This window comes from Strigops habroptila, chromosome Z, assembly GCF_004027225.2.
Source record: "Strigops habroptila isolate Jane chromosome Z, bStrHab1.2.pri, whole genome shotgun sequence".
In the NCBI taxonomy this organism is placed as follows: Eukaryota; Metazoa; Chordata; class Aves; order Psittaciformes; family Psittacidae; genus Strigops; species Strigops habroptila.
The window spans coordinates 27,189,896-27,203,298 of record NC_044302.2 but is presented as its reverse complement, the minus strand read 5'-3'; the positions used below and the strand labels follow the sequence as shown (position 1 = coordinate 27,203,298).

At 39.3% G+C, this 13,403-nt stretch overlaps 1 long non-coding RNA gene across 1 annotated transcript; it reads right to left on the bottom strand.

The window, feature by feature from the left end:
- Nucleotides 1-8,323: 8,323 nt before the first annotated feature.
- Nucleotides 8,324-11,375, bottom strand: LOC115600746. Its single transcript, XR_003989133.2, has 3 exons — nucleotides 11,277-11,375; nucleotides 9,828-9,911; nucleotides 8,324-8,705 (listed from the first exon to the last, which is right to left on the bottom strand). It is a non-coding gene; the product is annotated as an uncharacterized LOC115600746 (long non-coding RNA).
- Nucleotides 11,376-13,403: the final 2,028 nt, after the last annotated feature.

Genomic DNA, 13,403 nt, shown 5'->3' with positions numbered 1-13,403 from the left:
GTGATTACATCAGGAAAATTCCCACTCTTAAAAAAAAGAATCATGGTATTAGACCAGTGTGACAGAATAGACACAGAGGGTTTGTATAATCGATGGTTAATTTGTCTATATGTGTGTGGACTGTCCTTTTATTTGCCAGGAGGACTCATGGATTGACCCATACTGACTGTTAGGACCATGAAGGCTGTCTTTCCTCATAATATAAAACAAAGAATATCATTGGATGCTTTCCACATCCAGACCAGAAATTCGCAGCTGAAATGAAAGCTGTCTGCTGGAAAGAATTCCACTTTTCAACTGGAGACCTGAAGAAAACTGCTCCTCCTGAGGCATCTCACTTGCTGTTTTCTTTTTAGCATCTTTGATGTGGTTTCTTTTCCTATTATGTTTAAGTTCTAAAAAACCCCAAAATGCAACCAGCTTTACTGCTAAGGCTTGAGAATACATAAACATAAAATATGTAATCTGTCTTTGACTTGAGCCAGAATATTGCATTTCTTTGCTTTGAAATCATGACTGTATTACAAAACTGACAGTTTTAGTGGAAAAACGGCTTTTGAAAGCTGCCTTAGAAAACACACTGAATAATTCTGCTGGCTGTGACTGTTTCACTACCTGAATATTCAGGATAACAGCAAGAAACATCACTTTACTTTACTTTATTCTCCACGTTATTATCTTTATGCTTTGGAGTGGCATTCAGTGGTGATAAAACCTTGTTTTAAAGTAAAACCTGTACAAGCACCTTGTGTTTTTAATACCACTTCCAGTCTGAAATGACCACTCCAAACATCTCATTATTTTGGTCCTGAAGAGGATACTTATAAGAGTCCTTGGACTTACACATTATTTTCTCCTAAATTATATATACAGAAGACCCTTAAGGCCATTTGATTAAAGGTATTGCTTGTTTTCCCTTCTTGTTTCCCTGCCTCATCCTCAACTTAAATAAAAACATGAGAAAATTCATGCTGAAGATGTTATTTCTTCAGGTTTCTCCTGAAGGACTTACTGGAGATTTTAAAGAAGTGAACATGTCAACACATAATTCAGAGGGCAGAAGTTGATTAATGTTAACAAAGGCCATTTTTACACCTAAGAATTTCTAAAGCACTCACATCAAACAACCATTAACAAAAACCAAACAAACAAATAAGAAAAAAGTTTTAAATGGAGTGGTAAAGATACTACTTTCTGCCAAACAATCTAGCATCACTTGTGTTCCTGATATGACAGTGTTATGAATTTTCCAGTCAGGAGTTTTCTAACACAAGGATATCTAAGACATGGATTTTTATTTTACAGCCCAAATAAAACCCCCAAAAAAAACATTTTCCTTTGAAACTCTTTGCATAGACATTTCTCCTATACCATGAAGAAAAAGGGGAAAAAAAAAAGCAAAATAAGAAATTAAGTAATTTCTTTCCTTTCACAAGCCATCCTTAAAAAAGAAATATTTCTCTACAGCAAAATCTTTCTAATAATCCAGGTTTACACAGACACACATTTTATGCTCTACAGAAAAGTCTGGTTGTGTCCCTCCAGCTCCTAGGAAAGATTTAAGAGTAGATTAGATGCCACACCATATTACTAGGTGAATTATTTTTACTGTATTTTCTAGAGTCCTTCCCACACTGGAAGAAAATAAATATAAAATTCACTTAGAAAAATTATTTTGTGATTCTTTTCTTTAATTATATGAGTTCTTTTACTCAGGCTTGGCTGATGGCAGTGGCCAAAAGGAGGTGGCATCACAGACTATGATTTTGCATTATATTCAACTACATACAAGTAAAATGAGATGACAACTCACCATACTCTGATCAGCTCGACTAAAGTCTTCGGTTTCAGGGTTATACTGAACTGCGTTAAAATAAATATCTACCAGTCACTATATAAACAGGAGCACTTTCCCACATTCTTCATTTGAGCATTGACTTCACTTTTCGACATCAATTTAACACTTTATTCTCCCAGAGGTTTGTTTACTTGTATTTCTTTTAATGTGGTTTTCTGATAGCTGCGTTATAAACTACTAATTTAAATTGAAGTAACAAAATCTCATTATTGTCTTCATCAAATACACTCAAGTGTGATAGATTATTTTGCTCAGGAATACTTCTTCCCCCAGAATATCAGAGTGGATGCAGTAATAACTCCTTAAAATCCTTGATTTTGAGATTATTTTTATGAAAAAGGTTTACAAAACATTGAAGTGTGAATATCTCAACTGTTGAAAGACTGCTGATTGAATACTTGCTTAAATGATGCAGGAAAAAGGGACCTTGACTGTTTCCCTATGGGCGGAAACAACCACATCAGCAAACCATTAATTTATGGCATACCTCTGCAATTCAAGCATTTATAGTGCTGAACCTGAGTGAAAATTTCTCTGGCCAAGAAAGCAAGTGCAAACTTTTTGTGAGTTCAGCCCTGAATTGCCCATTAAGTGGGCAGTAAAATTCTGCAAGTGATCTTGTATGGGTTGGGAGCACCTCAGTATATACAGTCTTTTAACTGAAACTGAAAATTGGCTCAGATGGGACAGTTTTGCCCTTGCAGAACAAGTGCTGTCATTTCTTCTGGAAACGGCTGGTTTCTTGTTAGGTATATCAAGGCAGAGCTAGAAAAGGAAAGTCAGTACCCTGTCCCAACAAAGTCAGCCTGGCTATTTGGACGAAATGAAGAACACAGCATTTAAGACGTTATCTTTACAATTTCCAGTAGTTTCTTTGTTACCACCGAAATAACGATGTCTCCTGCATCTTCTGAATCCAACATCTGGGAGAAACTAGATAGCTGGCAAAAGAGGTCAGACCCCATTAGCACCCTAAGTCACTTTTGGCTTCCATCCTAAACTCAGCACCACATAATTGTAATCACTTCACGAGGGCCCAGTGTCAGGAGCACTGAGTTTTTCTCACGGAAGCTAATAAGCACTTACAGGGAGCAACTCAGTTCACCGAAGAGTTGTTTTCCACTAGGATATAAAATAACATAGCTGATTTAGAAGATTTAATCTGGTTGTTATTATTCTAAGCCTTACAGTAAATGAATTAACAAAATAGGTGTCTCATATTAAAACATAACTCTGGTAATCTAAGTAATTCAATACATTTTCTCAAATTGCAGACAGCAAGAAGAGGAAAGAATCACAGAATCACAGAACAGTTTCGGTTTGAAAGGACCTTAAAGCTCATCCAGTTCCAACCTCCTGCCATGGACAGGAACACCTTCCGCTAGACCAGGTTGCTCCAAGCTCCATCTAAGCTGGCCTTGAACACTGCCAGGGATAGGGCAGCCGTAGCTTCTCTGGGCACCCAATCTGCCATTGGATTAATTTCTTCCTTTTTGGTAATTTTGATGAGGAAGTTAAAGTAAACTGGTGAAGAAGCTAAGATTAGGCCAAGAAATTAGGACCCCTCTACCTCCCAGTTCATATTAATGCAGTCTCATCAACAGATATCTTGTTGATTAATCATATTTAATTCAATTTCAATAAAGATATTTCCAAGATACAAATTTATCCAGTGATTCTGAGTGGATTGGAATGGTATTTAGACAATGGTATCTCACACGTGATTGATTAAACTAATCCATTTTAGTAAATGTAACTACTCTAACAATGTTCAGTATTTGTCTCTTTTGTATGTTTAGCTACCTAAATAATTAAGGTAATCAGGAAATCTGTTGGCAAAGGCAAAGTAAAGTCAGTTTTGAGATCATTCTAGTGAAGAATGGGCAAAGATTTGTCAAGTCATCACAGACTCAAAATTCAGCTTTGTTTCAGTGATAAAGCCCCTAAATCAAAGCTGTTCCTCTCCATGAGTCCAAGTCAGGCAAAGACTTAAAGAGCATTCAGCCTTGGAGGATTCATGGCTAAAACCTTACAGAAAGCTTGTTAAATATTCGCAAGTTAATTAATCCTCTTCAAAGCAGCTTCATTCCAGGTAAAAGCTAATCCGTTATGATGTCTATCCATGACGAACCATGATGTTGTATGTGGAGGATTTACTTAAACACCTTAATACACTCTTGGTATGCAGTTTCCTAGGTGGACCAGTGCAGAAACTGACACTTGTGTCGTGCTCCCAGCAGCAATGACAGAGCCAGAAAATGTGGTAGGAATAGTCACGAAGACATAACCTGATGGTCAGAACTGTAAGATGACCATGCATTTTACAGTGTTGGAGGCAACCAGGAACAAAAAATGACTAATATCCCTGCTCCTCTGCTCCATGCTGCTTGATACCCCACTGCTTACCTATGAAGATTAGTCCTCAGAAAGCCAAACCAGTTAATCACAAAATCCTTACTGTTAATATAAAGCTTTCTGTGTCCCAATAGTATTGATTCATAGCCTGGTGTGAAAGGGGTTTTTTCCTAAGCAGCATGGCAGGTGATAGATTCAGCCTCAACAGACCATCTCCCTTCAGGGAAAGTGGTTCTCGCAAACAACAGGTGGATGGCACAATGGATAAAGGCCTGAAACTCAGGTTGCATTACTATCTAAAAGGGGGGGGGGGACGGTATTTTTAATTTAAGAGCACTGTGATAAGTTCATCAAATCAGCAGGGAAAATCCTTTGGTGGTGCTGGTGGAGAAAATACAGTATGTTGTTCAATCTGGTAATCATTGTAAACGGCATTTCTGGAGGCAATGAGGGATATTAATACAGAGAGAGGCAGAACAAATGCGCTGAGGCTTATTCAGCTACTCTCTGCAGAAGGCATATTTTGCAAGAGTCAGATACAGAGATAAATGTATCACGTGAGCTGTTGCACCAAGCTATTGAATGAAAGGGTTAAGGAAAGGCAGACACCAAACAAACATCAAACAAACATCAGTCCACTCCAAACTAGTGGGAACTCATGGGAAGGCAGGGACAAGTTTGGGGTTTGTGTTTTTCTTAAGAAACATTGGCCTGGCATTTGTCTGCCTCCATCATCATCTGTAGTACCTCTTTCTTCTGCCACCCAGATTTCCATTCACTGATTTGTTCAACCTCAAAGTGGGAAGCTGACTAACACAAATGCACTCATTGTCCATGCTGTAATAGAATTAAGAACCTCAATACACCTCCTGCATTTTAACGAGGTTTGTTATACAGTGTTGTGCAGTTGTCCACTTCTCTCCTAGTTGTCCTTAAGACTGGTTAAAGTGCAAGATCAGGGGGGTTTTAAGCTCACAAATGCAATGTGCTTAGTCCTTGAATGTGAAGGTTGTAGCACAATGAGAGAAGTGCTGGAAGAGTGACATTTTAAGTTTACACCCAATCCTCACTGATGCTTTTGTGAATAAGAGAAGGGAAGAAGACATAGTATCACAACTCTAATTCTGCAGTCTGCCCATTCAGCTGGAGATGCTCAGGGTACTTTGCCAGTGTAATATATTTTCTTAAAGCACATATATGTCCTACAGGAAAAAAGAACTAGAGGCACTGCTTTATGGGGGAGTTACTTTTAGTTTGTTTTCCATGGAACTTTGTACCCTTACCTCAGTTTGTAATAAATGCTTTATAAATTTATAGTAACTCTCAATCATAAAGATTTGCAGAGTTTGAAGCTGCTTTCTACCCTCGGTGATCAGAAGCTATTTCTAGGAAACATGTAAGAGGCACTGCACAACAGAGAAAATGCGTTCTTCTGACACTTTTTTCATTAAATTTTAAGCCCTGTTGCTCATGAAAAGGCATATTCTGATATCCATGAGAGGGGGAAAAGCTCAGCTTCACTGAAGTCAATGTATTCACCTGGGAGATGCAAGCCCATGGAGTCAAATCTTTCAAGCCTTCACAGAATATCAGTGTCAACTGGCAAAAGTCCCCTTAGGGCTCCGGGTAAGTAACACGAGTTCTGGGGTGATGCAGCACTTAAGGCACATAGGTCTTGCTGGCTGGCTGCCTGGTCCTACACTTCCCTGTGCATCCCAGCCCAGAGGGTGGTACCTCAGCTTAGTACTTGGCCTGGGGTAACTTGCTTCTCTAGTACAGGCAACATTTCATACTTCATTCACCACATCTTGGCACATATTCACAAATTGCTGTCTTGAACATCTAATTTTATGCAAATACTTCAGCGTTTACTAAGTGTTAGAAATTGATTTAGCCCAGGGTTTTCCCTGTACTAGCCAGCATTTTATATATTTGTTACTGCTGACTGATAGAGGCTTTTTTTTCTTGCGTATTCAGTTACATCTATTTCAAAAAGACTACCCATATGAGCAAAGTAAGCAGTCTGTAGTATTAAAACAAAGCAAAACAAATTTACGACTGTAAAACCACATGGTGTCTGAGCTAGAAGTAAACAGGAGCATCCTCTAGCCATTCATAGACACCCTCAAGCTCCATATTTTGATCTGTTACTGCAGTCACATCTGTACACTGTTGTGTGCCATGCCTGTGAGTCCAGCATTGCAGGACTTCCTGTTGCTCTGATTCCATGACTCTGCGTTTACTGGTTTCCGCACAGCATCAACAGAAGCAGAGAAAGGCAATGCAGAACAGACTTCAGGGCTTCCATGTGTTCTTTGGTAACAGTGAGAACCCAACAATTAATTTTTCTGTCTCACTTTCTCTCTCCCCCCATGAACTGGCATACACACCTGGAGAAGCAGACAGTATTTAGACACAATCCATCACCAAGAGCTGTACTTGAAGACTTATATCTGCAATTAATTATGACTTCACTCTTTCTAAATGCAAAATAGTAGAATCTGGAGCTCATTAGTAGACACATTTATTTCTGAATTCAGTATTTCGTATTTGCAAGGGATTGTACTTGAACATTCTCTGATTCAAGCATACGCAGATGTAAAATTCTGCACCAAGTTTTAGAGGTTGTTTTAAATTTGCCAGAACTGCAACACAAACACATCCATAATTACCGCTAGCCTGAAACAATGCCTGGCACACCAACATTAACTGATTTTGAGGTGCAGAGACACTAATACCAGGTACTGCTGATCAAAAACCTTTACAGTGTTTTTCATTCTCACTGTGTATCAAGGTAATGGTGATGAAGTCCAGTGCTCTTTCAGTTGGAGCTTACCATCCGCTGTGAGCAAATAAAAATTACAGGGTTAAGATTTTGATTTTAAGAAGTTGTCTGTACCAGTTTAGAAAATAGATGTAAATTTACCCTTGGGCTCAGGCCAGCCTGGTGTGAGGGTTTCAAAAATGTTTGCTGAAATAGCAAAGGGAAGGTGAAGCAAACGGCAAGAGCATCAGCAAAAGAACTGGCCAATGCTTCTGATGGAGCTCTGTTTCACTGTATTGGTGCCTCATTTGAGGGTCTCTGGCATTTAGTAAAATATTTAGAAATGTATGTAGGATCACCAGCTCACTACACTGAAGATTTGCTATGGAAGTTAATACGTACATAGTGTGTAAATATAGTATAGTTATTATATTCCTGAGTAATAGCTTCAGGCAGCATTTTTGGCTCACCTGTTTGATTAGGGCTGAACTGGAATATAGGGCACATACAACACCGAATTTCGTCTCACCCCAGTACTGAATGTCCCGCTCCATTTCTAGAAATTTCTTTCCATCATCAGCTCCATAGCAGTCCACTTAAATCTTTGTTACATTTAAGAACCACCATGCTAGGGTAGAAAATGAGCTGTACCCTCTCCAGAAGCTGTTGTATCTCCAGCTGCAACTTCTTGAACTTTCCAGTCATTTCCTTTTGATGCTGCTTTTCTGAAGAGATGTAGCAGTGGCTGACACCTTCCTATTATTGAAACCATTCAGCTTCCAATTGTCTTTAAGATTTTCATATACTATTGGCGACATCTTAGTTTTTTTAGAACAAGCCTGCTTAGGGTTATTATCAAAATAAATTCAAAATGTTTTGTAAATATAAGTTTTCATTTGACCAGACTAATCACTGCCGAATACTTGAGCTTAAAAGCCCAGATGGCTGCATACACTCAACATTTCTTCTTCAAGACAAATATTTCAATTTCAGCATAAGTTACTTCCACATTACTGACACTATATTCCAATACTGAAATGCCTGCAAAACTATTGTAAAATCTGATAACTACAATATGTATTATAGTAATACAGATTTCTATATGCCCATACCTCTTGGGTAAGTAAAGTTTTCTCAAAATGTAAAAAACTTGTATTGCTTTGTTAAGTATGCAGAGTGAAAAAATGTAGGCAAATTAGCAGTTGCTTCAACATCAAGTCTCAGATTTGTATAATTTACTCTTTAAGTTATTGATTTTAATGTGAGTCCTGTGTAATGGAGGCGCATACCTATCCCCAGTACAAATTCCCCAGTACAAATGACCATTCAAAAAGCAGAGTTCTGCAGCTACATGTTTTATTTCTCAAAATAAAATGGATAAAATGGCGGCTGAAGCAAAGCTGTGAAGAGAATGGGCTTGGGAAATGCAAGAGAGGCAGAGGATGGCAGCATTACTGCCTTGGAAACCTCCCTCTAAGCACATGCAAGCTGGCCGAGGTATGGGGGGGAAAAAGGGGAGGGGGTGGGAAGATACTGCATTAACTCTCCCAGTAGTGCTCAGCTTGTCAAGAGGAAAGGTTTGTAGAGCAAAACATGCATGTGAAAAGTTGGTTTTCTCTGTTCCATTTGCAGAAAGGAAGCAGGCAATGTGAGTAGACAGGAAAGATGGTATTCAGGCAACTAACATTTAAACAATGGCTGCTTATATAACGTAAATCTTCAGTAATCCTACAAGGGAAAAAAAAAAAAAAAAAAGAAAAAAGACAATTATGCAAGGAACTGAGCTTCATTTGTGCAGTGAGAATGGAGATTTTGTGCATAACACCTGTAGTTAGTCCTAGTATTAATATGAAGGGTACACCACAAATAAGGATCTCCCTGAGAAGCTGGCTCCTTCAGAAAGCTGAATAAAATGTTGTTTACAGATGTTCTCAGATACCTTAATTTCTCAGCTACAGCTTTGTCTCAAGGTGGGGAATGTCAGAAGAAGAGGATTGTGAAAAACTTAAAAAGCAGAAAGTTGTAGAGATGAGGAAGAAAACAAAAAAGATCTGGAGACGTATGTGGTGATGCATTCACCTAAAGCACTCATTTCGCAACAAGGCACAAAAAGAAAAAGATGAGGGTAATGTAAAGGGAGTGTAGATGAGAAGAAAGAGGAAATGCTTTAAAAAACAGGAGAAAAAAGAATTGAGAAGGTGGCACAACTGCCTCTCTGAGAGATTAAAAACCACAGAGAACAAAAGAAAGAACCTGAAAGAAACTGGCTAATATAGGATTAAATACAGGTGCACATAGGGAAATACCAGACCATGAGAAACATCGCAAGGAAAGAAAAAAGGAGAAAAGCATTCAGAAAACACACATGACAGAAGATACACTTAAAACAGAAAGCCAGGCTAAATTATTAAAACGATGCTTACTTTTAGGAATTGTAGAAACAGGTAGAGACAGGTGAGGAGGAAAGAAAAGAAATTGAGAAAAGTGAAAAGGAAAGAGCTGATTTGGGATTACTTCCTAGAAAACTGGGTGCTAAAACTTGATATAAAAATCCCATGTAAATAAGCGTATTTTTTAATTGAATCTCTCACATCTCGACACTTGCAGGTCAGAATCCTGCATCCTCACTATGAAATCTTAAGCGTATTACTGAGGAAGGCTGCTGCTCTGCAACACTGTTTATCCCATGTCTTATTTAAGTTTTTCCAAGTAATAAAGAGGAATCCCATACAGCACTGTTCGGATCATACAGGGGTTAACTGCATGTGAAACAATGCCATCCAGAGCCTACATAAAGGCAGAGGCAAGGGTGCCATGATCCCATATTGGTGTTATACCTGTGAAACTTACCCATATTTGTTGCCATGCTTCTCTTTAATCTAGGAAACAAGCGGCATCATAGCTAGGAGGCAGCAGGGATGAATATGTCATGATCTAAAGTAACAAGAAAAGAAAATGAGAAAGGAATTAATTTTAAATGGTATGAAATAATCCAGAAATCTCAATAAGTGTTTTATACTCATCTTTCTTACATATTGTGTGAAGACAATTCAGAAGATATACACTGGTAGGCAAAGAAATGTTTTTCATTTCTTAGGGGAAGATGTACAAAATAACTAAGCATCAAATGTTCTAAAAAGGTAATATAATCATAAAATTAACTGGGATTGTGTAACAACTGTTATTGTATAATTCCTTACTAACTATATTGTCTTTGTTATCTTCATTGCATCTAATTTTCCATTAGATATTCTTCTAAAGCATACACAGAAAGTGTGAGAGGGTTGTATGTGCTTCAGAGTAACAGCATTAATCGGTTTGGAACTGATATGAGCAGCTAGATCAATATTTCTTTTATTCCTTCTGTTTTCTCCTTTAGGAGAAGAACTAGTCCATTTTAGTTAAGCCACAGTTTTAAAAATTACACTTTTTTTTAGTGTTCCCTCAGACCTATATGCCAGCATGAGGTAAAGGCAAACCCACCAAAATAATGGTATTCTGGTGTGAGTTTGTTGTGAAGTCTGGCACTCGATCAATTCTGCTTTACATTGTAAAATGGTGTTAAACATAACAAAACTACAACTGTGAGTTACCAAGTGACAGACCCATTATTTTAATGCCCAAGATTCACCTGTCAGAAGCTGATCTATCGCATCCACTTGCAGCACCTCATGGGTATCAACTTTTCAGTAAACACATGGGTATTTGTCTTTATACTTTGGCCTAGTTTCAAACTCAGAGAAAAGATATTAATGAAATTTTGCAGGCATACTGAATACCTTGGAGTTTTTCAAGACCTTTTTTTTCTAGTTAGCAGAGCGGTTTAAAACAGCTGAATTGCAAAGGAAACTGAATCGTATGTTATTCCCCATGTAGTATACCACCTAGTGCTTTTGTAAGCAAAAAATAATGGATTTGTTAAAAATTCAAAGGTATTCTTTCTTTCCATTCAAAGACAGCCTGTGTCCCCCTCCTTCCACAACCATTTTATGCTGTCAGATTTGGTACATGTTTAAAAAATTTTAAGGCATATAGAGAGGATATTTACTGTGAGGCCCTGACACATGTTGCCCAGAGAAGCTGTGGATGTCCCATTCCTGACAGTGTTCAAGACCAGGTTGGATGGGGCTTGGAGCAACCTGGTCTGGTGGAAGGTGTCCCTGTCCGTGGCAGGGGGTTGGAAGTGGATCAGCTTTAAGGTCCCTTCCAACCCAAAGAGTTATTGAGTAGTTGCAGTACTGGTCATAGGAACCGAAACAGCTGCAGGGCTTGTCGCGAAAGCTTGAATAGCCACCTTACCTGCGCTGGGGTTTGAGTGGCTGCAGTTCTTGTTCTGAGCATAAAACTAACTTGGATGCCTCTTTCCGGAGTTTGAGTAGACATCATCCTGGTTGCTGGAGTTCGAGTAGCCACAGTGTTTGTTGTGGAGACCGAAGTGGCTCCAGTGCTTGTTACCGGGGTTTGAGTAGCCATAGTTCTTGTCACTGGGATGTCAGTAGCTATACTGCGTGTTGCAGGGGTTGAAGTAACCAAACTCCTTGTCAATGGAGTTTGCGTTCCTCTTTTTCTCCTTCAAGCTTCAGTGCTTCTCCTGTGGGTAAGAGTAGACACATATAGTTGTTTAACCCTACGGAAGGTATATTCAACAACACACCAATTCCTAGCAATAGGGCCAGGCTGGTTTTAGCATCCCAAGAGTATTCAAAATTTTCAGAATTGTCAAATGTTGCTATAAATAGCCTGGTGGGGGAGACATAGGGGAATATCTCCTCCATTGGTTGGCTCTCCGAGGAGAAAAATCAAGAGGTATGATTATTAATAGTTCCCGTTAGATCGCTCCCAAAGTATAGAGGCGATGGCAATGCTGAGAACACAGACCAGATCAGTTTCATGACCAGCAAGTCCATCATGTCACAAGCCACTGCTATAAAGTACAACAAAAAGAGAACTTTAGCCCAGGCCCCAAGGGTGACAAACACCAAAAAACGGAATGCATACTGCAAGCAAGGTATGGCATAAGGCCGCTCTGAGACCAAACACAGCAACTCTGAGAGCAAATGAACCAACATCGCGACCCATGACTATTAATTCAAATAAATGGAGGTTTATAACAAATTTGTTTTGACACACTCTGGTCGGATCTGTTGTTATCTCAAGCCTTCGTGCCTCATGTTGTTGTTCAAGCCCAGCAGGTAACTCAGAGCCAGGCGGGATGGGGAGAAGAATCAAAAGAATGTAAAACTTATAGGTTGAGATAAGAACAGTTTAATAATTAAAATAAAGTAAAATATAGTGGTAATAGAAAGAATACCAACAATAACAATAACGATAATAATAGGAAACAACAAGAGAAGAAATAAAAGCTTAGAAAACACAAGTGATGCACAATACAATTGCTCACCACCCTCTGACCGATGCCCAGCCTGCCCTTCAGCAGCGATCTGGCCCTTCTGGCCAACTCCCCCCAGTTTATATACTGGGCATGACGTGCTGTGGTATGGAATACCCCTTTGGCTGGTTTGGATCAGGTGTCCTTCCTCTGCTCCCTCATGGTTTCTTGTACCCCTCCTCACAGGCAGAGCACGAGAAACTGAACAATCCTTGATCAGAGTAAGCATTACTGAGCGACAACTAAAACATTGGTGTGTTATCAGCACTGTTTTCAGACTAAAGCCAAAACACAGCACTGCACCAGCTACTAGGAAGAAAAATTACTGTTACAGCTGAACCCAGGACACCGTTCTGTGGTTCTGTGAAAGAGAGGGCTTGTGCCTGCAGTGTCGCAGCAGAGCAAAGCTGTGTTGGGACGGGGAAGACTGGGTGGTGGGCATTGCTTGAGCCCTCTCCCTTGGAACTGAGAGGGAAGCCTTGGGGTTGACATGGGAATGAGGACATGGCAGTGGTTAAGGAGAATCACTGCCACTCCTGCTGCTGAGCTGGCTGTGGCTTGCTTAAAGATAGAGGTTTTATGCCCAGGTACAGCAGACTATGGTTATTAAGACTGAAAGTTATGAGTAAGTGTATTACCATGACTAGTATCTGAATCCAGCAGGAGGAAAAGCACTCACTTTGGAGGAGAAAGTCCTTACATCTTGCTTTTTACTGTAAAAATCATAGTGTGTAGTGTAACTAACGTCAGCCCTGTGATGGCTCATTACCCAGCCTCAGAGAGCTTGCTATCCAAATTTGGAGGCATAGAAACACATTAGTAGGTTGAAAAAAGGTATGCCCACCTGTCATGCACTCAGCAGTCTTCCTGCCACAGGTTTTGAAAATAAGTCCTAACAGCTTCTCTCCCTAAGATTGTTTTTATTGTATTTTGCTGAGTGGTCAAAAAAAAGGTGAAAAGAAAATCAGACCTTGCTTTGAAATTTATCTTTTCAAGCAATGGTTTCCCCTTTTCATAAAATAGTGTTGAAAGAGAAA